Below are 27,428 nucleotides of genomic sequence, written 5' to 3' on the forward strand. Positions count from 1 at the left end.
CTCCAGACGAGATTTAGAAAGCCCGTGAAGTTTTAGGTTTTGGAATAAGTTGTTGCGTTGTTATTCCTATATAACGTAACATAAACATATCTAGCTGAGAGGAGAGAATGGACATCAAGTTTTTATCTAAGTTTTAATCACATACAGTACTTTTTAGTTCTAGCTTATTTCCGAGTTAGGGTTTTGGGTTATTGACTTTAAACGTTGGATTTCTGCCTTCGCTCTTAATCTTTCCTCTGAAATTCTCGGTAATCATTCTGCTTTAATTCCACTTATTTGTTTCGCTTTTTCCTTAGTATTAGAATTGCTAGATTTGTGCCCAAAGCCGATTATTGTTATTGTTATTTGCTATCTATTTCAAATCATGAATTCAGTACCCTATTGTCTTAGTTTATATGTTGTTTCTACCTTCGTCATGAGTAGCTAAACTTATAGTGCTAGGATGTAGGCGATTTATGGCTAGGCGGCAATAGGTTAGACACGGACTGAACCCGCGTGTCAGTCGATCGACTGACGTAGTTGGTCGATCGACTGACCTTGTAAGGTTACCTTCGTTTTAATTGTTTTTAATCTTGTATTTAACGAATCGAATGCATGCGACCAGTTAGATACCCCTTTTGTGACTGACCCATTAGACCGAAAGGTAGGGTAGGTTATGTGACCGTCAATTAATTCGACTAAACTGTGCTAAGATCGAAAGATAGGTATAGTTTAGACCATTAGTCGCTTTTCAGGACGAGAGTCAGTATTAGTGACATTAGGGACCTATAGCGAGATCGAGAGATGCTATCTGTTAGGAGTGGACCGAGAGGACCTCTTATTTCCCGCCTTACCTGTGTTTAATTCAGACCGACTTAGTTTGCTGCCGCCGAAGCTGTAATGACCCGACCATCCTAGTACCTTTCTCTTATCTGTTTTTTTTACGTTTATTATCTTTATTATCTTTAGCTGTCGACCAATTCAATTCAACCCCCATAATAGTTACCCTAGACTGATCATAGAACAACTAAAGTTTACAACTGCCTCCTTGCGGATCGACCCTGTTACCACTAGCCTAGGTTAGTCTTAATAGGAGATTATAAATTTTATCTTTGGTACTCACAGCGACGGGTATCAAATTTTGGCGCCGTTGCCGGGGAGGCAATAGTCCTAATTTTAGTTGTCTTTATTTTTAGTCTTTCTTAGTTTAAGGAACATCCGTTCCTTAAACTGTTCTTATATTTTGTTGTAGTTTCCTCTTATGCGCAGGTCTCAGGGTGGTCCATTACTGCCGTTTGATCTAGAGATTGAGAGATCTTTGCACGTTAAGAGGAGGTTATTTCAAGAACAACAGCTGGAAGAGCCCAGTTCTCATTCTAGCTTTTACGAGAACGAGCTGTTCGAGGAGAATCCACCCTCTTCACCCGTTTCTACATCTTCAGTTGAGATAGTTACTTCTCCAGAATTTTCAGTCATGGCCGAGGAAGCGAGTATAGCTAGTTTTTCCGAGCCGACGACCGCGAACTTATATAAGGGATTCGAACTACCGGGAGAAGCCAGAAAGTTCGAACCAAAGCCTGCCTACATCACTATGGTAGAGAGAAACCAGTTCGGGGGAGCTGCAAATGAAGATGCAGCTAAACATATGGAGACCTTCATTGACTACTGCTGCTCTATTCCCCCACCAGCTGGCGTGACCCAGGACCAGATCAAGGAAACTATGTTTATCTTCTCCCTTCGCGATGCTGCAAGGGAATGGTATAGAGATCTGGACCGAGCTGCTTTGGAGATCACTGACTGGAATACATTGGCATTGGCGTTCTACAAGAAGTACTTTTCTGCTTCAAGGACGATCGCCATTAGAGCTCAGATCACGGGCTTTAAACAAGGGCCAGATGAAAATTTCCATGAGGCATGGGTCCGATTCAAGAAGTTGGTGCGAACCATACCGCACCATGGGTTTGCTAAGTGGAGTTTGTGCAATCATTTCTACAATGGGTTGTACGACGATCAGAGGGCCATTTTGGATGCTGCAGCCAATGGGAGATTTGCTGAAAATTTAGGAGCAACCAAGGGGTGGAAGATCATTGACGATCTAGCTACCCACAAGGCCGAGTATGGGAATTCGAGAGGGAACCAGAGGAGAGCTGCTGAATCCTCCTCTGTTGCTGCACTTGAGGCTCTTACCGCGAGATTCGACAAATATGAGCTAGGGGGAGCATCTAAAGGTGGGATGTACCAAGTCAATGCTGTGCAGGACGGTCCCTTCGTCTGTGAAAGGTGTGGAGTTGAGGGCCATGTCTCGAAAAACTGCCCTAGTCCTTTTGAATCATGTGCTGCCTTTCAACACTATAGGCAGACAAACACCTACTACGAGCCACCACATCCGAACCTGAGTTGGAGGAGCCAGAATGTCCAAAACCCCACTCAACCTCCGCCACAGCAGCAGCCATATGTGCCTCCTCATCAAAAACAACAGCAGTATCAAAAGCCTCCTTATGTGCCGCAACAACAACAATCACAAAATTCTGAGTTTGCAGAGCTTAAGAATCTGTTGCTAAAGGAGTCCCAAGCAAGAGAGGCCGGGATGAAGCTATTAGAAAGCCAAATTGCTCAATTGGCTAGTAAAAATAACACTCGAGCTCCCGGGCACTTACCTACTCAACCCGAACAAAAGGAGACCTTAAATGCTATCACGTTAAGGAGCGGGTCCATCCTTGACGGTCCTGCTATGGTTGAGGATGCTGTTGGGAAAGATGAGCCGGAAACAAGCAAAGAGAAAGCTTCAACGAACAATTCGAAGAAAAAGGCGTCTGCCAGGAATTTCAGTCGATCGACTGGAGTACCTAGTCGATCGACTGAAACACGGGTTCCAGGAGCTTCTGGAACTGTGCATTCCAGTCGATCGACTGAGGAGAGTGGTCGATCGACCACCAACACTGCTGATATTGAAGAGTCTCGTTCTTTAATGCCAAATAATTTACGAGACCACTTGTTTCGGGGTACCACGATCCCGAAGATTTTAGGGGCAGACCCGAGTGCTGATGGGTCAGTCCCGGCTCCGAAGTTCGATCCAATGACGGTCAATGGGTCTCATTTGAGACGGTCTGAGGAAGGGTCTAGCTTCAACAAAGAGAAGGTGACGGACTTTCAGCCAAAGTCCAAGGACGCCGGCGCGCGCGAATTAGAAGAGAGGGCTAAGGTGCTCCTTACAGCCCCATACCCGGAGAGACTCGTGCCGACCAAAGAGCAGGTATCTTTCAATAAGTTTGAGAAAGTTATCCGTAGTCTTAATGTGCAAGTCCCCTTCCTCGAGTTAGTTAACCAAGTACCCGCTTACACCAAATTTATGAAGCAATTGTTGTCAAAAAAGCGGTCACTTGAAACAGTGCACACTGTTGCACTCACAAAGGAGTCTTGTTCTTATCTGTCTCACACTGCGCCCCTTAAGTTGGAGGACCCGGGTAGCTTTTCTGTCCCTTGCAAAGTAGGTACCTTCTCAATTGAGAAGGCATTGTGTGACTTAGGGGCCAGTATAAGTGTCATGCCCTTGAGTTTAGCTAGGAGACTCAAGTTGACCCGGTTTGCTATCACAGAAATGACAGTTCAGATGGCTGACCGATCTGCGGTCGAGCCTATAGGAGTCCTAGAGGACATACCCGTCCAGATAGGGAAGTTTTTCTTCCCTGTTGACTTTGTTGTCATTGACATGCCTGAGGATGACCATATTCCCATCATTTTGGGTAGGCCGTTTCTGCACACTGCTGGTGCAGTTATTGACGTCGGTTTAGGAACATTGACCTTCAAGGTTGGGAAACATTCTATCGTTTTTGCCCAACCTGCTAAAAAGAAGGATGCCATGTGGCCTGTCACCTGTAACACGGTCTCTGAAAAGAGATCGTACTTCGTGCTTCCTGAACCGACCGTCCCTATTACTACTGCTGTATTAACCCCTCCGCCCCAGATTGGGAGCAAAAAGGAGGAAGACTTTGTTGTTTTAGATAATGCAGGAGCTGGTTTGGGGAAGGAAGAGCCGCTGGATGCTCCAGCTGCGACAGAGCCTATCGTTTCGAGAGGAGGTCTTGGATGCCTAAGTTATGGGACTGACGAGGAAGTGGAAGATGAGCCCGTCAAGGTGAAATGGGCAGATTTGGAGTCCGACGATTCCGAGGAAGTCCTTGATTGGGGAGATGACGAAGCTGATCCATTGAGCTCTCCAACTGTTGAAGCTGAAAAAGGTGCAGCTAATAAGATGAGCACCATTGAGGCTACCTCTAGTAGCCAGAAGCCGACGAAGTGGGCCATCCCTTGGTCCTTTTTGATCAACTATTAGTTGATCAATTTCGTTATAAACTTCATTTTATTGCTTTCGAACTATTTTTTATTGCTTTTGTGTGCGCGAAAACTTCGCTTTTATTTTGTTTGCTTAGAATTTTTAAGCTTTAGACTTCGTTCTGGGTTTTGCGCAATTTTGGGCGCGTACTATTGTGCATTTGCAGGTATTTAGAGCTTATTAGCTCGAATCATTGAGCAATTACGAAGAAATAAGACACTGCAGCAGTGTTTTCAGTCGATCGACTGGTATCAGTGGTCGATCGACTGAGTTGCGGGTTACAGGAGCTACTGTTCACGACCATATGGTCGATCGACTGTCCCTTTAGGTCGATCGACTGCTGCTGCTGCTACATTCTTTCACGACCTCTCCCCTGCTGTGTTTGGTCGATATGCGGATTTAAGGGAGTTTTCTACTCCACTTTATTTTCCGTCGAATTGTCTATTTCTTCTTTTGTCTCATTTATGCACAATTTTTACGTTCCAAAATTGCTTCCTTCCGTCTTATGCGTGGTTTTGATTGTTTTTCAGGCACTCTTGTCGGTAGCACTGCTGGCTACTGAAACCTCCTAGCTCACGCTGGTTTGGGGAGGTTTCCTTTGCCGCGCTTAAAGTCTTGTGAGTTCCCAAATCTTTACTTTATGTCATTATGTTTTTATTTCCTTTTTTCTCGCAAACTCCCGTTTTCCATTTTTCTTCATTACATGATTTTGCACAATGGGGACATTGTGCGATTTGGTTTGGGGAAGGGTTTTGCGTCGCATATCATTGTTTTGCATTCACGTTTACATTTTGTTTTGCATTGTTTTTTTTCATTTCTCATATATACAGGAAAATTCAAAAAAAAAAAATTGAATAATTTCAAAAAAATTCCATAAAATGCATGTTTATTTTAGCATATAGGTCGAGTCGGAACGGTAGTATTTCTATGATGATTTAGCATTTGCATCTGTTTTGCCTGAGCCTTGCTTGACTTACATGTTATTAGTAGAATCATAAGTGCATATCTACGAGTTTTCGTTAATTTACTCGCTGAGCCTGAGACTTGACTTTTATAATTGGCAAGCTACATCATATATTCTGAGTTTTTAGAGCTTATAACTGGTGTCATTCATGACCAGTTCATCTAGGAATGTGAGTAGTACTCCTTATGAGACATGTTTCCTTAATTTGCATAATTATGAATTTGATCTACTTAATACCTGCATGCATTCGGTTTGTGGTTTGTTGACACATGTGGTAGAGGTTTCCTTTTCTCATTTTACCCATAAGCTTCACTATGCCAAAAATATCCTTTTTGTCCTATTTACTACATCCTACATTTAGCTTTGTCCTTTGTCAAGCTAGTAGCTTTGTGTCCTTGGGATTGTTACTCATTTTTGGTGGTATATGCTCTATTGAGATGATTGTTGGGAAGTGAAATAAAGGAAAGAAAAAGAAAAAAAAAATGAAAAAATGATTCGAAAAAGAAATGGAAAAAGAGGTCCTGTACTGTTTAAGCAGTCGATCGACTGCCAAATATGGTCGATCGACTGAGATTCGTGAAAGAAAAAAATCAATTCGCATGATTTAATCCTTATCTTTTGGCGATTTTTGCTCCCATGTTTCATTTATATCCTATGGGGAGTTTGTTGATTTATTAGTTTGGAGATTGTGAGTTTTGTGCTTGCTATAGCACCGTTTCGTTTGATTATGAGCAAGAAGTTGGATGTTGACCTTTGGTTCCGTTTTGGTACTAGCTTGATCACCTGTACCTCCACTTTACCATAATATGTTTTGCCTCTTCTTACCCATACCTCACATTTCCATAATTATACCTCGGCATGTGTCAATGGTCATCTGTTTGGTTGGAATGCGTATGTACGGTCATAGAGGTCGTCTTCATAATCTATTGCTGGCATGTTTTCATAGGTCGTAGTTAGGTGAGGGTCATTATAATATTAATTCTTTCTATCTTACAAATATATCACCTGTGCTTAATTGAGTGATTTGAGCGACCCGTGAGAGTCCAATTTGATAAGTCTCTATAGTCAACAGTTCAGCAGTTTTTGACGACTTTATAATTCGTTTGCATGATTCGCATTACTAGTTGATTGTTGGTTGCGCATTAAATTGGTTTAGGCCTTACAGTTTGCATTTCGCTCTGAGTTTGAACTTGTTCCATTAGGTCAATAGATCGAGTCTAGTTCTTGCTTGGGGACAAGCAAGGTTTGGTTTGGGGAGATTTGATGCGTGTCATTTATATGATGTTTTACATCCCTTTTTACACGCATTTCAGAGCTCAACTGTGCTATATATGCCCATATTCCTCTATTTTCCTCTACTTTCGTGCTTTTGTACTTTATTGCAGAAATGTGGAGAATTTAGCGGGAAATCAAGCCGAATCCGTCCCCGAGTAAGCTGCATTGCAAATGACGTAAAGGAACTGCTTAAGGAACAAGCTTGGTGCGCAATCCAAGGCCCGAAAGACGAATCCACGAGTTTAAAGAAGTCAAGTAGCAGCTAATCCGGTCGATCGACTAGCATCTTTGGTCGATCGACCACCTATCGATCCCGAAGCTCATTTGTCGAGGAGCGATCGATCGACCACTGAGTAGTCGATCGACCAGACTTCGACTCCAGACGAGATTTAGAAAGCCCGTGAAGTTTTAGGTTTTGGAATAAGTTGTTGCGTTGTTATTCCTATATAACGTAACATAAACATATCTAGCTGAGAGGAGAGAATGGACATCAAGTTTTTATCTAAGTTTTAATCACATACAGTACTTTTTAGTTCTAGCTTATTTCCGAGTTAGGGTTTTGGGTTATTGACTTTAAACGTTGGATTTCTGCCTTCGCTCTTAATCTTTCCTCTGAAATTCTCGGTAATCATTCTGCTTTAATTCCACTTATTTGTTTCGCTTTTTCCTTAGTATTAGAATTGCTAGATTTGTGCCCAAAGCCGATTATTGTTATTGTTATTTGCTATCTATTTCAAATCATGAATTCAGTACCCTATTGTCTTAGTTTATATGTTGTTTCTACCTTCGTCATGAGTAGCTAAACTTATAGTGCTAGGATGTAGGCGATTTATGGCTAGGCGGCAATAGGTTAGACACGGACTGAACCCGCGTGTCAGTCGATCGACTGACGTAGTTGGTCGATCGACTGACCTTGTAAGGTTACCTTCGTTTTAATTGTTTTTAATCTTGTATTTAACGAATCGAATGCATGCGACCAGTTAGATACCCCTTTTGTGACTGACCCATTAGACCGAAAGGTAGGGTAGGTTATGTGACCGTCAATTAATTCGACTAAACTGTGCTAAGATCGAAAGATAGGTATAGTTTAGACCATTAGTCGCTTTTCAGGACGAGAGTCAGTATTAGTGACATTAGGGACCTATAGCGAGATCGAGAGATGCTATCTGTTAGGAGTGGACCGAGAGGACCTCTTATTTCCCGCCTTACTTGTGTTTAATTCAGACCGACTTAGTTTGCTGCCGCCGAAGCTGTAATGACCCGACCATCCTAGTACCTTTCTCTTATCTGTTTTTTTTACGTTTATTATCTTTATTATCTTTAGCTGTCGACCAATTCAATTCAACCCCCATAATAGTTACCCTAGACTGATCATAGAACAACTAAAGTTTACAACTGCCTCCTTGCGGATCGACCCTGTTACCACTAGCCTAGGTTAGTCTTAATAGGAGATTATAAATTTTATCTTTGGTACTCACAGCGACGGGTATCAGTCACAAAGGGCTGCCATATGGTTGTTTAAAGTTCCTTCCTTGCTTGGCATTTTGCTTGTACAAAAGGGGTCCATTTGATGTCGCTTTCGAATGGAATCTTTGCAATTTGTGCTTATCTTTTCACCTTGGAAACCGGCTGCTTGGATCAAAAATATCGGTTGCCACATTCATTCCATACTCCCTTTGTTGAGAAAAATTTGTCCTCAAACTTTCGCAGTTAAGAACATGGTATAACAAAAGATGATTTCTAAAACAAAAACATTTTCAGAAAAATGTAGTATAGGTGATAAAGAGGGAGGCAACAAGAGCCCATTTTAAGCAAGCACACAGCAAATACTTAGAGCCCCCTTGTTAGCCAACTCGATTCAAGCATCACACAAGTGCTTAAACCAAAGCCAACACCCACAAATCAAGCCACGCACAGATTTGCGGTGTCACACCGTAAAACACCAAGGACCACCCTTTTCCAAGATCGTCTTGGTTTAAGAAAACATAAGAGCCTAAGCTCTGATACCATTTGGAGTAAAAATGTGAGTGGTCCTTAATCAGCCCAAAATAGGCCCAAAAACGCAGCAAGAAACAACAACAATTGCAAAGAAATTTAAGACCTTTTCAAATGACCCCAAAATTGACATAAAAACCGACCTAAAACCGGGCTAGAGATAGGACGGTCCCGGAAACCATTTGTCTTGTCATTGCCCTTGCATTAGCATGAGCAACTGAGAAAAGGATGAAGAGCCACGACAAAAAACAAACCCAATGAACAATCGACACAAAACAGGAGCAAAATTTCAAAACGAACAGTCAGACGGACTGTTAAATCATAATAGAAACATGCTATTTTTGTGTATTTGTATTGTTTTGGTTTTGGGTTGTTTTGTGAGGATTTATTTGAATATAAAACGATAGATTAAAAGAAAACATTTCAATATGAGTCTAGTTTTGCATTCAACAAAACCCGTGTGAATGGACGTGAAATGAACAAGAAAAAAAACATCTCACTATGAGCCCGTTTTTGCATTCAACAAATACCGTTTGATGGGCGTGAGATGAACAAGATATAACTTAAACGAGATCACGAAGCAAGTTTAAGCCTAGGAGTAGTTTTGCCCAAGATCATGAAGTAAGGGCTCAACTCCGCTCCAAAGCACTAAGCAAATGGAGGTCCTCTCGCACTAATCAAAGATGGATTTGTTCAAGAACTAAGCAAAGGACTTAAGGGTTTTCAAAACCTCTCAAATTTTCATTCTCCAAATCTGATTTGTTACAAGGGAAATGAGCTCCTTTTATAAAGACTCACAAAGCACCTAGGCCACCCATCTAACAATAGATCCTAAGGCCATAAAGTAAAGAGAAACAACTAAATCCTAGCCATCCATCTAAGACTTAATCTAAAGGCTACAAATTAAAGAGGAACAAAACAAAAGATACAAAGTTGACAAAATACAAAGAACAAGGCAAAATGGACAGCTCCTTGGACTGTTAAAAACCGTGACAAAGGGCTGCCATATGGTTGTTTAAAGTTCCTTCCTTGCTTCGCATTTTGCTTGTACAAAAGGGGTCCATTTGATGTCACTTTGGAATGGAATCTTTGTAATTTGTGCTTATCTATTCACCTTGGAAACCGGCTGCTTGGCTTAAAAATCTCGGTTGTCACATTCATTCCAGAGACCGAGGCACCCTTTTCTCCTCAGTACCAGTAACAGTACCAAAACTCGACCTACCCGACCGTCCCTGGCCCTAGGATCTAGGTGACTTAGCTTAGGAGAAGTTGTCGAACGCTTTGGTTTTGAGGAACTTGCACGAGATGGTGCACCTCCAGAACATGGGAACTACTTGTGGTCAACCGTTGTATTGGAGAGTAGTAGGAGATGATAGTGGGTTCTTCCATAGCTATGGAGTGTATAGAGCTATGTGGGGAGCTCCGACTAGCTATTAGTTTGGATGCCTTGCAAGTCCTTGGGGTGCCAACTATGGGAGCGAGCTTACCTCGTAGGGGAACTAGGTTGATGGTGATGCTTTTGCTGAGGCATGTGCTGGAGCTGGGATATCAAGCACAGTGGATGAGGACCAGATGGATGAGGATATGGGTGCGGAGACATGAGCTTGATGCTTATTAGTTGTGATTCTTTTCTTATGTGGTTGTTGAACTTATCTCACAATTGGTTTAGTTGTTTAACTTTTGAACTTTTTATTTGTATGTTGTAAGCCGGTTATAAGGCCAATATTTTATTTTATTTTTCGTTTAGTGTCGTAGATTATGTTATGGTTGAGACACAAATTATGTGGTTCCTCGATAGCTTCGTATTGACTTGTGCAGGTTGTTCAGAAATTTATTTTGGCAAGGTTTTAAAAATTGCATTATGGCTTTTGTGTACTCGACTGAGTACAATGGTCAGCCGACCGAATACACATAACTCGGCCGAGTGTCGGGTGCTACTCGACCGATTACCCCAGGGATGACATCTCTATAACTGTATTTGTGATCAAATTATTCATGTATGTAATATTTTGACCGAGTTAATTCTTCATGTGGGTTAATGTGCATGTTATGCGATAGTGTTGCTGGTACGATGGTAATGGTTTAATGATGTGATTAGAGATAGTGCCAGAAGTAGAATCTGAAATAGTACGAATATATATATATATATATGTGTGTGTGTGTGTGTGTGTGTGTGTGTGTGTGTGTGTGTGTGTGTGTGTGTGTGTGTGTGTGTGTGTGTGTGTGCATGCGCTCGTGTGTGTGAGTGACGTGAGAACTATTTTATACGTTTTGATTTGTTACCTATAATTTGTATAGATGCAATAATTATAGTCTACATCGATTGATGATAATATCTTATTATGGATGATTCAACATGCTTTCCTTTTCTTCAGACTGTTTTAGGAGCAAACTTCAGGGAGGAAGGTCTTTTTAAAAGGGGTAGATAATATTGCGGAAAACATTGTTACTCATTTCGTTACAAGTTTGGTAACTACAAGGAGTTTTGATAATTGTTTTAGTTGTGATATGTAGCAGGTAATGTTCATGTGACGGTGATAGGCTATCGCACACCTATGCAAAAATAAATACCCTAAACACAGATGAATTTAGTACGTTGGGGTCGAATCCACAGAGAGACTGGAGTTTTTAATTAGTTGTTATGGAGTGAATTTTATTTAGGTCGGTTATCGTATGATTGGTTGGTTGGATAATGAAAGAAAACAATAATGATAAATAAATAGTCTAGGAAGGTCGGGTCACACATGCAAATTATATAAATGTTTAAATTAAACATAGGAGTTGATGAATCGTTAATTATTTGGGCTTAAAGACACCCACCTTGCGATATTAGTGTCAAACATAGACCGGGTCCTAGAGAAACTCTCCTTTATGATTAGGTCGTCCAACTACACATGCTTAGTCTAATCCGATTCCGTGCCTCTCGACTTATACAACGAATTAACAAACTTAATCAATGAATAAGGCTTTTAAACAAAGATTAAACGTGACGATACAAACATGTGATAGAAACAATGAAACAATATTATAACATACTAGTTTAACAACTGCAAGAACTTGTGGACATGGGCCACGTGCTCGCCAAGCCGATCTGTAGACGTACATTGGTCTTTTGAAAGCCACGCTCGGCGGCGTAAAAATGCTTTCGACCAGATCGTATTAGATCGGTCGGTTTCGTCTCGGCAAGGGCCACGAAACGATGCAGAGATGTTCGGAGTCGCCATCAAGTATTTGTGGGATGCTTGGAACCCGTTCGAATCCACTTTATACCTAGGACAGTTAAGGCAAAAAGCGGTGTTTGCCATAGGTACTAAAGATAAGGACTCGTCCCCCTTTAGCATCATATCGCTAGAATGACTCTCGTACGCCCTGGATAAGGCCATCCATTATCCAAAGGTTCTGAGTAAGGGGTGAGGGTACATATTGGAAAGCTCTTTAACGGAACACCCATACCCGCCCACGTTAGCGGCCTCTACTGATCGATCGTGGTTGTTTAAGTGCAGAAGTTGATAAAACGGTTTAAATGCATGAATCTGCATCCAAAAGTCTTAACCTAATATGTGAATATTTGCTAAGTCGGTTGTTTATGCATGTACCAAGAAATTGGTGTCAAAGTTGGATTTAGATTGATTTGCAAGTGAAAACGGAAATTAAACATCCATTTACCAAGTTCGGGTTATGATGCTTAACACGATCCATTTATTTGAAAAAGGTTGTCAAGTGACAAAGTATAAAATACAAACTCGTCAATCTGATCCGTCATGTATTTGGGTTAACCGTAATCGGGATCGTCCAAGACAAGTGCCAAAATGGGACGGAACAGTGCCAGGCAACCCTATTAGGGCGCGAGCCTATTGGCGAGGGAACAAGGCCTGTCCAGGTTTTGAAAGGTGGAAATAGGCAGACTCTTTGGACGGGAGTCATGGGGCGAGCCTAGAGGACGTGCCTCATGGTTGTTAAAAAGGATGTTTAAAACCGTATTTGTCTTTAAATGATTTGCAAGTATGATTTGCATAACTCAGAATAATTACAATTGTGTTAGTAATATTCGTTGTCGGATTTGCAAGTTTGAAAAGTATAGTTTATAAATAAAAATGTAAATTGTTTGATATGAACTAATATGTTAAGTTCATTTCTTTGTAATTAGTCAAGTTTGTCATCATTCTCGGATTAAACCGACATGGTATAAAGAACCAAGGATGATTATGAATTATGACTAACATTTTTGCAAGTATAAATGAATGAGAAAAATGGTAAATAAAAGAAAAGAGTGGTATAATACCCTTTAAAATGTAATTAACCAAATAATATCACCGAATCACGGATAAAACCGTCATGGTATAAGGAACCAAGGGTGATTATAATTTACTAGTTTAGATCCCGCGCAATAAATGCGCAGTAATTATAGATTTTTTTTTTTGTATTAGTTACTCATGCAAAATTAACACCTCATTAAATTTTTATATTTCATGTCATTATATTTTGATATGAGAAAAAAAAATTGAACTGTAAAATTATTTCAAGAAAGCTGAGTAAAATTGAACTGTAAAAATAATAGTGGTATCTCATTAACGTAATTGTTCATTTATCCCACTATTGAATTTTGTTTCGAGAAAAAAAAACTTAAAACTGAAAATTAATCCAAGAGAATTGAGTAATGTGCTAAAATGTATTTTTTTTTTAAAAATATTTTTATTATACCACAAAGCTAATGATTCCAATTTATAAATTCTCTGTTTTTTTTTTGTCATGAAAGTAATCAAAACGATTTCTAGTTTTGTTTATACATAGTATGAGTCAACTCATTCTTAAATAATAACATCAATAAAGATTTAATATTTTATAGTTTTATATTATTTATATTTTAATTAAAATATTATAATTTAGCGCTTAGTGAAAATTATATAATTTGATGAAAAGATTAATTTTAATAAAAATAATTATATAATGAAATAAATTATAATTATTAATTTCCTTATTTATTTAGTGAATACAATTAAATTATCAATAGTTTTCTTATTTAAAAAGATATTTTTTAGAGGGAAAATTTGTTAATTCACCTATTCATTTAGTAAATAGGGGATGTGAAACCACCTCATGAACATTATCATGGATATTTAATCTATTTATTAATGAAAGTGTTTCTTTATAAAGTTCTGTCACTTTTAACCCGTATTAGTAAATAAATAGGTTAGACCCCGTGCTACAACACGACATTTTTTAGATTTTGTTACGTATAGCTATTTACAATTAAGGTATTGACATTAAATAAAAACACTTTTTATTTAACTTTATGGTCTACTTAAATATAAAAAATAATATTAGTACTATTAGTTAAAAAAAAAGTTGTTGACTACAATTGGATTACATTCAAACTATCTACTGTCTTAACCTCTACTATAATTATTGTTAAAACTAATATTGTCATTACATGCAACTAAAAGTTCTACATATTACTAAAAAGAAATACTCATTGTATATATTAAAAGAGAAAAAATATTCTCATAACACACTACAATACAACCCCAGTAATCTCACGTTTAATGATGATTAATTAGATAATGATTAGATAAATTAATTATATTATAAAAAAATTAGACGTAGTTCCCATATTTAGATGATTATTAATTATAGCTGTAATCTTACGTAATATATAAAATAATTAGATGATGATTAATTATAAATTTAGAAAATTTATTTTTGGCAATGAATATTTGCTTGATAGTGTGATCAGATGCTAGACAGATTGCTATTAAGATTACTTTGCTATTTATGTGGAAATTTATTAGGGAATAGTTTAGATTGGACATTTGGCCCGTGTAGTGTCTTAAGCCAGAAGGCTCAATTCTAGATTAACTTTTAGTGGGGAAAAAACGTAGAATCGCCTAATCTTTTAATAAATAGAGGATGGTTAAAATATTTGTCATAAAAATGAATTCAAATGGTAAAAACCATAATAGAAAAGAAGTAAAAATAAAAGAAAGTGTTGAAGGAAGATAAACTCAAACACGTTTGAGTCTGACCCGAGCAGCCACAAGAGGTGCGAGCCTCTTTGCATAGCAAAGAGCTTCATCTCGGGCCAAAACTCGGTTTTGTCTCATCTAATCTATATTTGAATCGTGTTATGCATTGTTCATGCTTATAAACTCATAAAAACAGTAAAGGCTTGAAATAAGTGATATATTTACACCCTCAAACTTACGTGTATTGATGTTTGCGAGGTAGACGACTTTAGAGTTGGTTTTCTCGTTGTGACTACTCGCGATCAAAGAAGTTTGAAAGAGTGCCTTAAAAAAGGATTTTGTTTTCAAAATGAGTTGAAAATATGTTGTTGAAAAACATGTTGATTAATGTTGAGTTGGTCGAATGGGTCGGTCGAATGCACGGCGACGGAACCAAACAAAATGTGTAAAGCTTGTGTTTTCGATCTGTAGGTCGAAAACACGTGTCGATTTTGTGACATAGGAAGTCGAGTCTAGAAGTTTAAGGGAGATGTGAGGGGGCGGACGCTAGCGTGAAGATTATGGTATGTGAAGGTGGGTATTTATAGAGAAATGTGGGGTGGTAGGTCGGTTGAGTTTGCTTGGAGGCTAAGGAGATAGCCTCTTTAGGCACGAGGCACCTAGTGATCCAAATGGGTGTGTTGTCCTTTCCGCAAATTTGGATTTTCCATTTGTTCTAACCAATGTTTTGTTGGTTGTGATTTATTGTCTTATGTGGTTTCTTGGCCGTGTAAGCATGCTCTTGGGTGTTATTTGGAGTAGGTATTTTGTGCCCTAGACTCGGGTTTGACCAGTGTGAGTCGGGATTTGAATCTGGAGTCGGTTTTTGGCCCGGTGTCGGTTTTGACTCTAATTAGGGTCATTTTAATGGAAATGACATGATAAAGACATTCATGGCATTATGTTTGACATTCCAGACTCGGGTTGACTCAGGTTGACTCGAGTTGCGGGATTCTGAGTCGGTTCTGGGTTATGATGCTTAACACGATCCATTTATTTGAAAAAGGTTGTCAAGTGACAAAGTATAAAATACAAACTCGTCAATCTGATCCGTCATGTATTTGGGTTAACCGTAATCGGGATCGTCCAAGACAAGTGCCAAAATGGGACGGAACAGTGCCAGGCAACCCTATTAGGGCGCGAGCCTATTGGCGAGGGAACAAGGCCTGTCCAGGTTTTGAAAGGTGGAAATAGGCAGACTCTTTGGACGGGAGTCATGGGGCGAGCCTAGAGGACGTGCCTCATGGTTGTTAAAAAGGATGTTTAAAACCGTATTTGTCTTTAAATGATTTGCAAGTATGATTTGCATAACTCAGAATAATTACAATTGTGTTAGTAATATTCGTTGTCGGATTTGCAAGTTTGAAAAGTATAGTTTATAAATAAAAATGTAAATTGTTTGATATGAACTAATATGTTAAGTTCATTTCTTTGTAATTAGTCAAGTTTGTCATCATTCTCGGATTAAACCGACATGGTATAAAGAACCAAGGATGATTATGAATTATGACTAACATTTTTGCAAGTATAAATGAATGAGAAAAATGGTAAATAAAAGAAAAGAGTGGTATAATACCCTTTAAAATGTAATTAACCAAATAATATCACCGAATCACGGATAAAACCGTCATGGTATAAGGAACCAAGGGTGATTATAATTTACTAGTTTAGATCCCGCGCAATAAATGCGCGGTAATTATAGATTTTTTTTTTTGTATTAGTTACTCATGCAAAATTAACACCTCATTAAATTTTTATATTTCATGTCATTATATTTTGATATGAGAAAAAAAAATTGAACTGTAAAATTATTTCAAGAAAGCTGAGTAAAATTGAACTGTAAAAATAATAGTGGTATCTCATTAACGTAATTGTTCATTTATCCCACTATTGAATTTTGTTTCGAGAAAAAAAAACTTAAAACTGAAAATTAATCCAAGAGAATTGAGTAATGTGCTAAAATGTATTTTTTTTTAAAAAATATTTTTATTATACCACAAAGCTAATGATTCCAATTTATAAATTCTCTGTTTTTTTTTTGTCATGAAAGTAATCAAAACGATTTCTAGTTTTGTTTATACATAGTATGAGTCAACTCATTCTTAAATAATAACATCAATAAAGATTTAATATTTTATAGTTTTATATTATTTATATTTTAATTAAAATATTATAATTTAGCGCTTAGTGAAAATTATATAATTTGATGAAAAGATTAATTTTAATAAAAATAATTATATAATGAAATAAATTATAATTATTAATTTCCTTATTTATTTAGTGAATACAATTAAATTATCAATAGTTTTCTTATTTAAAAAGATATTTTTTAGAGGGAAAATTTGTTAATTCACCTATTCATTTAGTAAATAGGGGATGTGAAACCACCTCATGAACATTATCATGGATATTTAATCTATTTATTAATGAAAGTGTTTCTTTATAAAGTTCTGTCACTTTTAACCCGTATTAGTAAATAAATAGGTTAGACCCCGTGCTACAACACGACATTTTTTAGATTTTGTTACGTATAGCTATTTACAATTAAGGTATTGACATTAAATAAAAACACTTTTTATTTAACTTTATGGTCTACTTAAATATAAAAAATAATATTAGTACTATTAGTTAAAAAAAAAGTTGTTGACTACAATTGGATTACATTCAAACTATCTACTGTCTTAACCTCTACTATAATTATTGTTAAAAATAATATTGTCATTACATGCAACTAAAAGTTCTACATATTACTAAAAAGAAATACTCATTGTATATATTAAAAGAGAAAAAATATTCTCATAACACACTACAATACAACCCTGTAATCTCACGTTTAATGATGATTAATTAGATAATGATTAGATAAATTAATTATATTATAAAAAAATTAGACGTAGTTCCCATATTTAGATGATTATTAATTATAGCTGTAATCTTACGTAATATATAAAATAATTAGATGATGATTAATTATAAATTTAGAAAAATTATTTTTGGCAATGAATATTTGCTTGATAGTGTGATCAGATGCTAGACAGATTGCTATTAAGATTACTTTTCTATTTATGTGGAAATTTATTAGGGAATAGTTTAGATTGGACATTTGGCCCGTGTAGTGTCTTAAGCCAGAAGGCTCAATTCTAGATTAACTTTTAGTGGGGAAAAAACGTAGAATCGCCTAATCTTTTAATAAATAGAGGATGGTTAAAATATTTGTCATAAAAATGAATTCAAATGGTAAAAACCGTAATAGAAAAGAAGTAAAAATAAAAGAAAGTGTTGAAGGAAGATAAACTCAAACACGTTTGAGTCTGACCCGAGCAGCCACAAGAGGTGCGAGCCTCTTTGCATAGCAAAGAGCTTCTGTCTCGGGCCAAAACTCGGTTTTGTCTCATCTAATCTATATTTGAATCGTGTTATGCATTGTTCATGCTTATAAACTCATAAAAACAGTAAAGGCTTGAAATAAGTGATATATTTACACCCTCAAACTTACGTGTATTGATGTTTGCGAGGTAGACGACTTTAGAGTTGGTTTTCTCGTTGTGACTACTCGCGATCAAAGAAGTTTGAAAGAGTGCCTTAAAAAAGGATTTTGTTTTCAAAATGAGTTGAAAATATGTTGTTGAAAAACATGTTGATTAATGTTGAGTTGGTCGAATGGGTCGGTCGAATGCACGGCGACGGAACCAAACAAAATGTGTAAAGCTTGTGTTTTCGATCTGTAGGTCGAAAACACGTGTCGATTTTGTGACATAGGAAGTCGAGTCTAGAAGTTTAAGGGAGATGTGAGGGGGCGGACGCTAGCGTGAAGATTATGGTATGTGAAGGTGGGTATTTATAGAGAAATCTGGGGTGGTAGGTCGGTTGAGTTTGCTTGGAGGCTAAGGAGATAGCCTCTTTAGGCACGAGGCACCTAGTGATCCAAATGGGTGTGTTGTCCTTTCCGCAAATTTGGATTTTCCATTTGTTCTAACCAATGTTTTGTTGGTTGTGATTTATTGTCTTATGTGGTTTCTTGGCCGTGTAAGCATGCTCTTGGGTGTTATTTGGAGTAGGTATTTTGTGCCCTAGACTCGGGTTTGACCAGTGTGAGTCGGGATTTGAATCTGGAGTCGGTTTTTGGCCCGGTGTCGGTTTTGACTCTAATTAGGGTCATTTTAATGGAAATGACATGATAAAGACATTCATGGCATTATGTTTGACATTCCAGACTCGGGTTGACTCAGGTTGACTCGAGTTGCGGGATTCTGAGTCGGTTCTGGGTCCGAAGACGGTTTTAACTCTAAATAGTGTTATTTTAAGGCAAATGAAGTTAGAAAACCATTTATGAAATCATTTTTCATATCCGAGTAGTGCATTAAACCGTCTCATGTATAGCCAATCCACGCACGCATATCAAAAACACGTTATAGTCCGATCATCATCGGGTGGTTTTTGGAAGGTGCGATCTCGGGTATCTACAGAGCCCCCACTTTGACTGAGGCTTGGACGGGGCGAAAGTCAAAGTATAGCCTCCAGGTCAATCGAAGATTACAACCTGAAGACCATTGCGACGTCGAGGCGACTCAAAAGGGTTTGAGCCAAGGAACTGCCGTCGGGAAGGGCGACGTCGAGGTAAATCGGGGATTCGAGACAAGGACCTGCCGTCGGGAACATTTTAGAGTTTGTTATCTTCTGATTCGGGTCGTTTAAATTCTATTAGACTACTTATAAAGGCTTGCCAGCCATAAGAAGGGGTCATACCTGAGGCATCTTCGGGATACGTCCTTAAATCAATTGCGCGCAAAGGCTCGCCAGCCGTGTTGAAGGTGCATTTTGAGACTCGCTAGCCATGTTGACGGTGCTTTTTTAAGCTCGCCAGCCATGTCAAAGGTGCGTTTTAAGGCTCGCCAGCCATGTTGATGGTGCGTTCTGAGGCTCGCCAGCCATCAATGGTCGAATGATCGACTGTGAAAAATAGCTTATTTCAGGATATTGTCTGGTAATAACTTCCAAACAGGTTGACGTTGATAGGTTCGGCTAGGGAGCGACGAACTCCAACTTGTTAGGGGTCCTAAATGAACTCCGTGGGGATAAATTATATACGCAAGGCTCTATGGAAAACCATTTAGGGAGAGCGCTGCGTCGGGATCATGAATGATGTTGTGAGGATATTTGAAAGACCTATGTGACATCAATTTGAAAATAGGACTCGCTGGGGAGTTAGAAACTTCTCAGGACTCAATCGGGATATGAGTTGTTGCTCGTTAGAAGGTAGCGTATGCCATGTAATTGATGCGGTTAAAGCCCTTGGACTTGACGGGTCGCCATTTGTTGGGAAGAATCCAGTACTCAGTTGGAGTGAGATTTTCTTCTCAAGATTACCTTCATGGTTAGTAACCACACAAATCCGCAGTCGCATAGACAAGCGCGTAGGCACGTAAGCATGTAAGCACATAAGCATAGAAGCACATAATATCTCGCGTGAGGGGAGATAGAAGTTTCGAAAGTTGTGAAGCTTAAATTAATTCTTGTTACTCGTAGATCCGTGATTTGATATATTGGAGACACGTGACCGTTACGACATTGACTCATACGGGCGCATACTGACAGACTGACAAACAGGCGGTCGTGAACGTGATACAAACTCTGTATCGACACGACACACGGGTGACTCTGACAAACTTTGCTTATGTGTCTGCAACTCTTTAGCCAAGTAAAGGGGGGCCACGCACGTCTGATCGTTGGAGTAGAAGGTCTGCTCGGCTGGGGAATATCTTGTCCAGACATCTTTGCCACCATTTCTTCGTTTGAGATCCTTCTCTGAGGCATGATGATTCGGAGAGCAGAACCAAGACCTTGTCATCATCCGAACCGAGCACTAGGATATGGGCGGTTTTATTTTGGACTGTAGTTGAGACTCAAAAGATGTTTGAGGATAAAGCATGGGTGACATCTCGAAAGAGAAGCCCCAGAGTGAGAAGGTGGGAATTTGCCAAAAGGAGGAATGGGCGACGTCTTAAGGATGAAGCCCCTAGTAAATAGGTATAAGATTAGTTTTTTGCAGCTGGGTGGGCTCCTTTTGAAGATTGATGTTGATAGTTGAGATTGAAAGGGTTGTGCGGTTGTGTCCTTGTTGGAGGACTGCCTATGTATTCGCGTGTTTGCGAAATCAAACCAGATCGTAGTTCTGTTGGGTGTGAAATGGGTTGATAATTGAAGATGTGAAAATTGAATGTGTGTGGGGGTTTGGTTGTGTCCTTGTATTTGGACTGCCTACGTATTCGCGTGTGTGCGAAATCAAATCAGATCGTAGTTCTGAGTGTGTGTTGATAATTGATTTTGAGGTGTATGGTTGTGTCCTTGAAGGACTACCTATGTATTCACATGAAGTGAAATCAAACCAGATCGTAGTTCTGAATGTGTGTGCTTATGCGAACTGTTAGGACCTTAAAGTGTGAGGGTCACGATGGTAAATTCCGCTTGGTGACTCGAAAAATTGATTTGAGAGAATCCCTCCTTGATCATGAATCGAAGAGGTGCAATTTTTGAAAATGTTCCTTATCATGTGAGCACACTAAAAAATGGACTCTAAGGGTAGACTAGGTATGTCCCGTTCTCGGTAGCAAAGCATTCGAGGACTCCGTATCTGGGTCAGGGTGAAAATGGCTTCGACATTATGGAATGTGGAGTTTGGTAATGATAGGTTTGTTTGACAGATAAAAATCTGGAGCTTAGGGTCACGACGGTAAATTCCGTTTGGTGACTCGAAAGTTGATTAGAGAGAAATCCCTCTTGACCATGAATCGAAGAGGCATAGTTTGTGAAAATATTTCTTGATACGTGAGCATGCTAAAAAGTGGACTTTAAGAATGAAATGTGCATGTCCCGTTGCGGGGAGCAATATTTTTTGAAGACTTCGTATATGGGTCAGGGTGAAAATGGCTTCGACATTATGGAATGTGGATCCTGTTAATAATAGGTTTGGTTGACAGATAAAAATATGGAGTTTGTATTTTGTGGTGTTTAGGCCGATGGGTTACGGCTTGTAATGTGGTGCTGAATGGGGTCTCAGGCTTGATGTGGCCTGAGCACGAAATGGTTGGTAAAGAAATGTGGGATCAGAATCCCATGTCTGGATCTTAAAGGTTAAGGTGTAATATTACGAGTTTGAGGGGGATCCTTAGAAGCCTAGATAGGTCTCCCCCTAATAGTCTCTGGAAGGACTTAGGTGTGAAGCAGTTTTGGTTGAGGTTTTAGTGTTTGGTGTTTTGGACTTGTCAGTCCGGGATTTGGTGTGTTGGACTCGTTGATCTGGGATTTGGACTTGTTGGTCCTGGACTTTGTATTTTGGACTTATTGGTCCTGGGCTTTGCACTTGTTGGTCGTGGGCTTGGTGTTTTGGACTTATTGGTCCTGGGCTTTGGGCTTATTGGTCCTGGACTTGGTGTTTTGGACTCATTGGTCCGGGATTTTGCGTGTTGGACTCATGGGTCCTGGGCTTTGGACTTGTTGGTCCTAGACTTGGTGTTCTGGAATTATTGGTCCTGGGCTTTGGACTTGTTGGTCCGAAGTTTTGTGTATTGGACTCAATTGTCCGAGGTTTTTGTGTTGGACTAGTTGGTCCGCGGTTTGAAAAAGGACGGTTTTTAATTCCGTCGTTTATAATTGTGAGAAAATAACGACGGTTTGAAAAAGGACGGTGTTTGTGTTTCTTACACTATTCTATTAATCTTCAACCTTTGTCTATATACATGTCCCTATGTTTGCTGCTACTTTCATAACCTTTTTGTCATCCTCTTGTGAGCTGGGTCGAGAGCGATTGAGAGTTTATAAGACCTAGCAGGGTGGTTTATGCCAAGGATTATGACTCTTTGGATGGATTAATGGTGAGGTTATAGTAATAATTTGAAAAATTTATTGGTGCTGCCATATTGGTTAACTTGTTAAGTGAGTTGGAAAATGGAGGACACAATATCGCAGTTTTGTCATCTTTATGATTTAAGTTTCTCGATGGAATTTTGAGTTAACTTGCCTATACAAGTGGTCTTTCCTAGAACTGGTTTACAGTTTAGGAGATATTGAACTTTTAGTGCGATCATGTTGAAAATTCAGGATTTTAGATTTTTCGCGTTGTAACTGTAATTTGCCACTTATCTGCTTTGTATTTGTCAAAAAGCCATAATTATTGTTTAAAGGACCTCCCTAGACACACGAAAAGATAAGATGTAAAAATTTTGGGTTTTTATAACTTAATTAGGATGGGTGAGAGTTTTGTATTACATCTTTCTGGGATGTCATAAGTTCTTATCGTTACTGTTGATTTGATTTGAGCAATATTTACACCCTGAGTGGCTAATGCCATGATACGATGATGTACGGGTTTGATGTAAAGTTTAAGGAGGGAAATTGATAAAACATTTGAGTAACAAGATTTCTGTTTGAGAAGTTAATTCGGAGATTAAGGTTATAGGCTTACGTGAAAGTCAAAGTACTTGAATTTTAGTGTTAGTTAGGTGTGTATAAGTTTAAACAGAAAGGTTTGTTGTAAGATGCCTCATTTTGGGTTCACGTTTGCCGAGCGACCAACAAGATGTTTGTTATTTGACTAAAAGTCTTGTAAAACTTGTGAGACCAGTTTTTGGAATTTAGTAGCTTGACGTTTAAAGGTATTCGTAATTCTGATGGACCATAAGTGTTGGAGAGAGATAGAGCCCTTTAGGATATTGTGAATTGTGAGTTAGATTTACTTTGTATTTTCTGTGTCATCTAGTGAACGTTTTTCCTTCACATGCCAAGGTAGTTGTTTATAATATGTTTAATATGAATTGCTTCTCCTAATTCAAAATTTTATATCGTCTTAGTATGTAGTCTTGTTGATTCTTATCATCTTCCTTTCAAATATTCCTTCGTATAGATCACTTAAACATACACTTTTTATGTGTCATCTATAGTTACCAAATCCTTCCTACTCGTCTAAATCCGTTTCATTCTCTTCGTATCCTTGCATAGGATAATGATTTCCCTCATGTGTGGATGAGTTTGAGGGGCTAGGTTTCGAGAGCTTGACGGATTTTAATTTTGGGGTTTTTGAGCTTGGTCTCTTATATCTGAGGCTTAATTTATCTCCTTTGGGTTTACTAAGTAAGTTTATGGTCGGGTATTGCGGGTAATCTCGCAGTTGTAATACACCATCATATTAGTAACGATGATTTTGGAAGTTTAGACATTTAAATGTGATATTGAGGTTTGAGTTAAATGTAAGACCTCAATTACTTTTGAAAGATATCTGGGAACCTAGGAGCTCAATGGAAAGAATTAGACACTAAATTTTGTGTTGCTTAGATAAACATCCGTTTTGTGGAAATTGGGCTTTAGTAATGTGTGATTATGAATAGTTGTGATGTTTTTTTTTTAATATCGAAAATTTTAGTTGACTTAAAGTTGAAGGCCTGGTTGGTAATCCTGTTAATTCATGGTTGATATATTTGGGGATGTGAGATAATAATTTGTTACATATATGAGTTATTGCTGCTAATCCTTGAGGAGTGGATAATAATTTATGGTGACATTTAGCTTAACGATGACAATGATTTGACTCTTGAAAGAGTAGAGCTCATAAAAGATTTATGGCTATGAGGTTTTGGTTGGACTTTAGCTTATGCCATCACAAAAATAGAGGAGTGTTATTAATATCATAGGTCAACATGAAAGTTCCGATTGAGAGCTAATTATGAGGTGTTAAAATTTTGAAGATATGATTCACTACTTCAGGAATTTTCTGAGATTTGAGGGACTCTCAATTACTAAGTAGATGGATGGACTTAATAGGGTCTGTGTTAGTAACTCTAGTCACGAAATGGGTAAGATATGTCTTCAAGGAATTAGCGATTTAGAATTTGTGAAATTACTGAAACGTCGAGGATAATGGCATTTGTTAGGTTGATTGTGTATGTATAAATTGACAATTTTTGATTTTGGGGATGCTCAATTGAGCCATGCCATTACTTAATAGCGATATGAGAGAAACACGAGGAGTCTTTTGAGTTTGTATTTTATTATCTCAGGATCTGAGTGTGCAACGTTGCTTTCCGTTCAGAATTTCTTTAGTTATGCCTCTGTTCTATGTTCATCTTTGTCGTTTCTCACCTTGTTTTATCATAAACTTATACCTTTAAAATATACTGCCTGCTTTTCAAGGACGCCCCATCTTCGCAATTCGCTCATTCTCTCAATTTCAACTATTTACTTTTAGAAGGTCTAGTTTTCGCTTCCATCTATTTCATATACGTTCGTTCTTAGTGATCACTGAAGTGTTCAATGCTCTTTTATTGTATTATCATTTTTTTCTTATTGTAAAATTTTCAAAATTATCTTAAATTAATATTATTATATTATTTGGTGTTTTACTGCAAGCTTGTAAATTAAGCTCTTTCATTTTGTTTTGCGTATAGTATGATTCTATAAATTGGAATTTGAGACGTCCAATTACAAATTTTGCTCTTAGTAATTCCTATTTAAAGGATTTTGAAATTTTGATTCCCTCCATATTATTTTCGGTTTGTCGATTGTTAAGTGTTCTTGACTGAAGCGGGAATCCCTACGGTCCATTGTTAACATATAATTTTGTTTATTTTTATTTTTCATATTTTTGCAAACTATTTTGTTGAATCTCCTTTAAATTTCATGCTATTTGCTCACATTCTATGAGATTTATTTCTATTTTCGAGTTTCGAGGACGAAACTTTTTAAAAGGAGGGGATAATGTAACACCTGCAATTTTTCGTCACAATAATTATTATTTTTGAGCTTTATTTTATTAAAACGATAATACAATTTTCTGTAAAGTCGTCGTATTTATTTACGCCATTAAATCATTTTATATAGTATAGTTATTTAATTATTATCATCTTGTATTTTTATTATCGTACCTCTTATTTTATTATGTGTCAGATAGTCGTGAGATAGAATCTAATTGTAATTCGCAACAAACTAGTCTCGTAAAATATGGGTGTGGTGGGTCAACCCCATGATTCTCGTGGTAGATCGTTATCTCCTTTAAAAGGAAACAGGAAAGCAAGTAGCTCCAATCTTCTATCTTTCACGAGGAACCAATATACATTCCTTGTTGCTCTAAAACACTCATCGTCATTAACTCCGTTCTCTATCGTTCCTCACCGGTTTTTCTTGGTTCTTGTGCCAATCTCTTCATCTTGCGGTAAGTTTCACATTAGTACTAGTTTCATTCCACTTCATCTCATGTATAGCGTTTCCCAATGGCTGAAAACGTCTGTGTTTAATGCCGTTTCGATACCGATTGCGGCATAGGTTCAAACGTAGATGACTTGGACGCTAACTCTTACATCGTTGATGCCGCTATTGAATATTGAGCGCTAAAGGTAACGTCGACGACTGTCCTCGGTATTACGTCGCGGTTTTGCGATCTTGTATGCTAGATTGGTCGATAATTGCTCAAATGATTCATATATGTTTCATTGGAATTCTTGTATGCTATAAAACGATGCTTGTGCTTATTCGTTTTCGATGGATTGTTCACTTGTTCCATGCGTAAGAGGTTGCTTGGCTTTGTAGGTCAATAAATATGTGGCGTAGACATACGTATTTGTGTGTACTTTATCACATCATCACCAACATCATATAAACATCTGAAAACAAATGTTAAGTTACGTACTTTGTTTAATTTTATTAAGTATTACAGTGTGTTTTATATGGCGCAGAACGTGTTTATGAGATTACTAAAGGCTTCAATACTTGCTTTGTATATAGATGATCAAACCCTTATTTTGCTACTCTCTACGTGTTTACTCTCAGGTCTTATTTCATGATTAAAAATTGCTTAGGTTGCAGTAGGATATTTTACTTAGTGAGACTTCTTAAATAACATCATTATTATTGTTATTATGTTTGTTTAATGAATAAAGTAATATTACTCTAACTTGCGTAAACTTATATGGTCATGAGTTGTACTATTTGTAAGAGTACTTTTGGAATTAAACGTCGTCGTTACTTATATGCTGCCAATGTAAATTTTGATTCATGCTAAATAGTTAACTGACTCGAGTAATTATGAATCGTCTTATTTGTCACTTGTATCCTAGTAGTTGTGTGTATAGGCAGTCTAGGCAGGTCGGAGTCGTCCTATTAGCCCGGTTGTTTATAGGCTAATATGGAGTCTATGGGGTCATCAGCCCAGATGTTTATAGGCCTTGTGATCGTCGAATCGGGGTTGTTTGTCCCGAGAGTGTGGCCATACTTAGACTGGGACCGTATATTTATCGTAGTCCTACCGTAGGGATAGGGTAACAGTGATGAGTGGCCTTGACGTTTCGCCTTACTGAGTGGTAACTGATATAATATGGTTGTTTAATAAGTTTACGATTGTTAAATGGGTCATTTGATTTACTTAGTTTAAATTGTTAATAATTTATAGTGAGCTTATGATTTTAATTGTGTGAAAAGTTAATTGGCAAGTCATTTCCATATTATTGATCAGTCTTAATTACTTAGTTGCTTTACCGTGATGTAATATGGCTGGGAGGGCGTCTGAGTTACTCCCCACTGACTGTGGTTGTCATTCCTATGACTAACAGGTTGCTGGTACATGGATGCTATTATTTGCTGTTTGGGTTAGTCTGGGCTAACGGGCGGGGTTTAAAAGAGATGTAGCTAGTATATTTTGTTACATTGTAATTAATTTTTGTCTTTTAAAAAGTAAAGTTTGGTAATAATTCAGATTACCCTGGTGATTCCGCCACCAAGGGCATTTGCATGAATGAATTTCACTTTATTTATTTTTTTTTGTTGTATAAAAATCCGGGGTGTTACAGATAGTCTTGGTGCAACTAAGAGGAGATATTCCATTATGAATACTTGAAGA

At 38.0% G+C, this 27,428-nt stretch overlaps 1 long non-coding RNA gene and 1 other non-coding gene across 2 annotated transcripts; one reads left to right on the forward strand and one right to left on the reverse strand.

Moving 5' to 3' along the window:
• Positions 1 to 1,834: 1,834 nt before the first annotated feature.
• On the reverse strand, positions 1,835 to 1,941 carry LOC141615990 (small nucleolar RNA R71). The gene has a single exon (XR_012530372.1). It is a non-coding gene; the product is annotated as a small nucleolar RNA R71 (small nucleolar RNA).
• Positions 1,942 to 25,641: 23,700 nt separating this feature from the next.
• Positions 25,642 to 27,222, forward strand: LOC141615105 (uncharacterized). The gene is made up of 3 exons (XR_012529624.1): positions 25,642 to 25,748; positions 25,859 to 25,929; positions 27,142 to 27,222. It is a non-coding gene; the product is annotated as an uncharacterized LOC141615105 (long non-coding RNA).
• Positions 27,223 to 27,428: the final 206 nt, after the last annotated feature.

The sequence above is a fragment of the Silene latifolia genome, chromosome 11 (genome assembly GCF_048544455.1).
Source record: "Silene latifolia isolate original U9 population chromosome 11, ASM4854445v1, whole genome shotgun sequence".
Taxonomy (NCBI): domain Eukaryota; kingdom Viridiplantae; phylum Streptophyta; class Magnoliopsida; order Caryophyllales; family Caryophyllaceae; genus Silene; species Silene latifolia.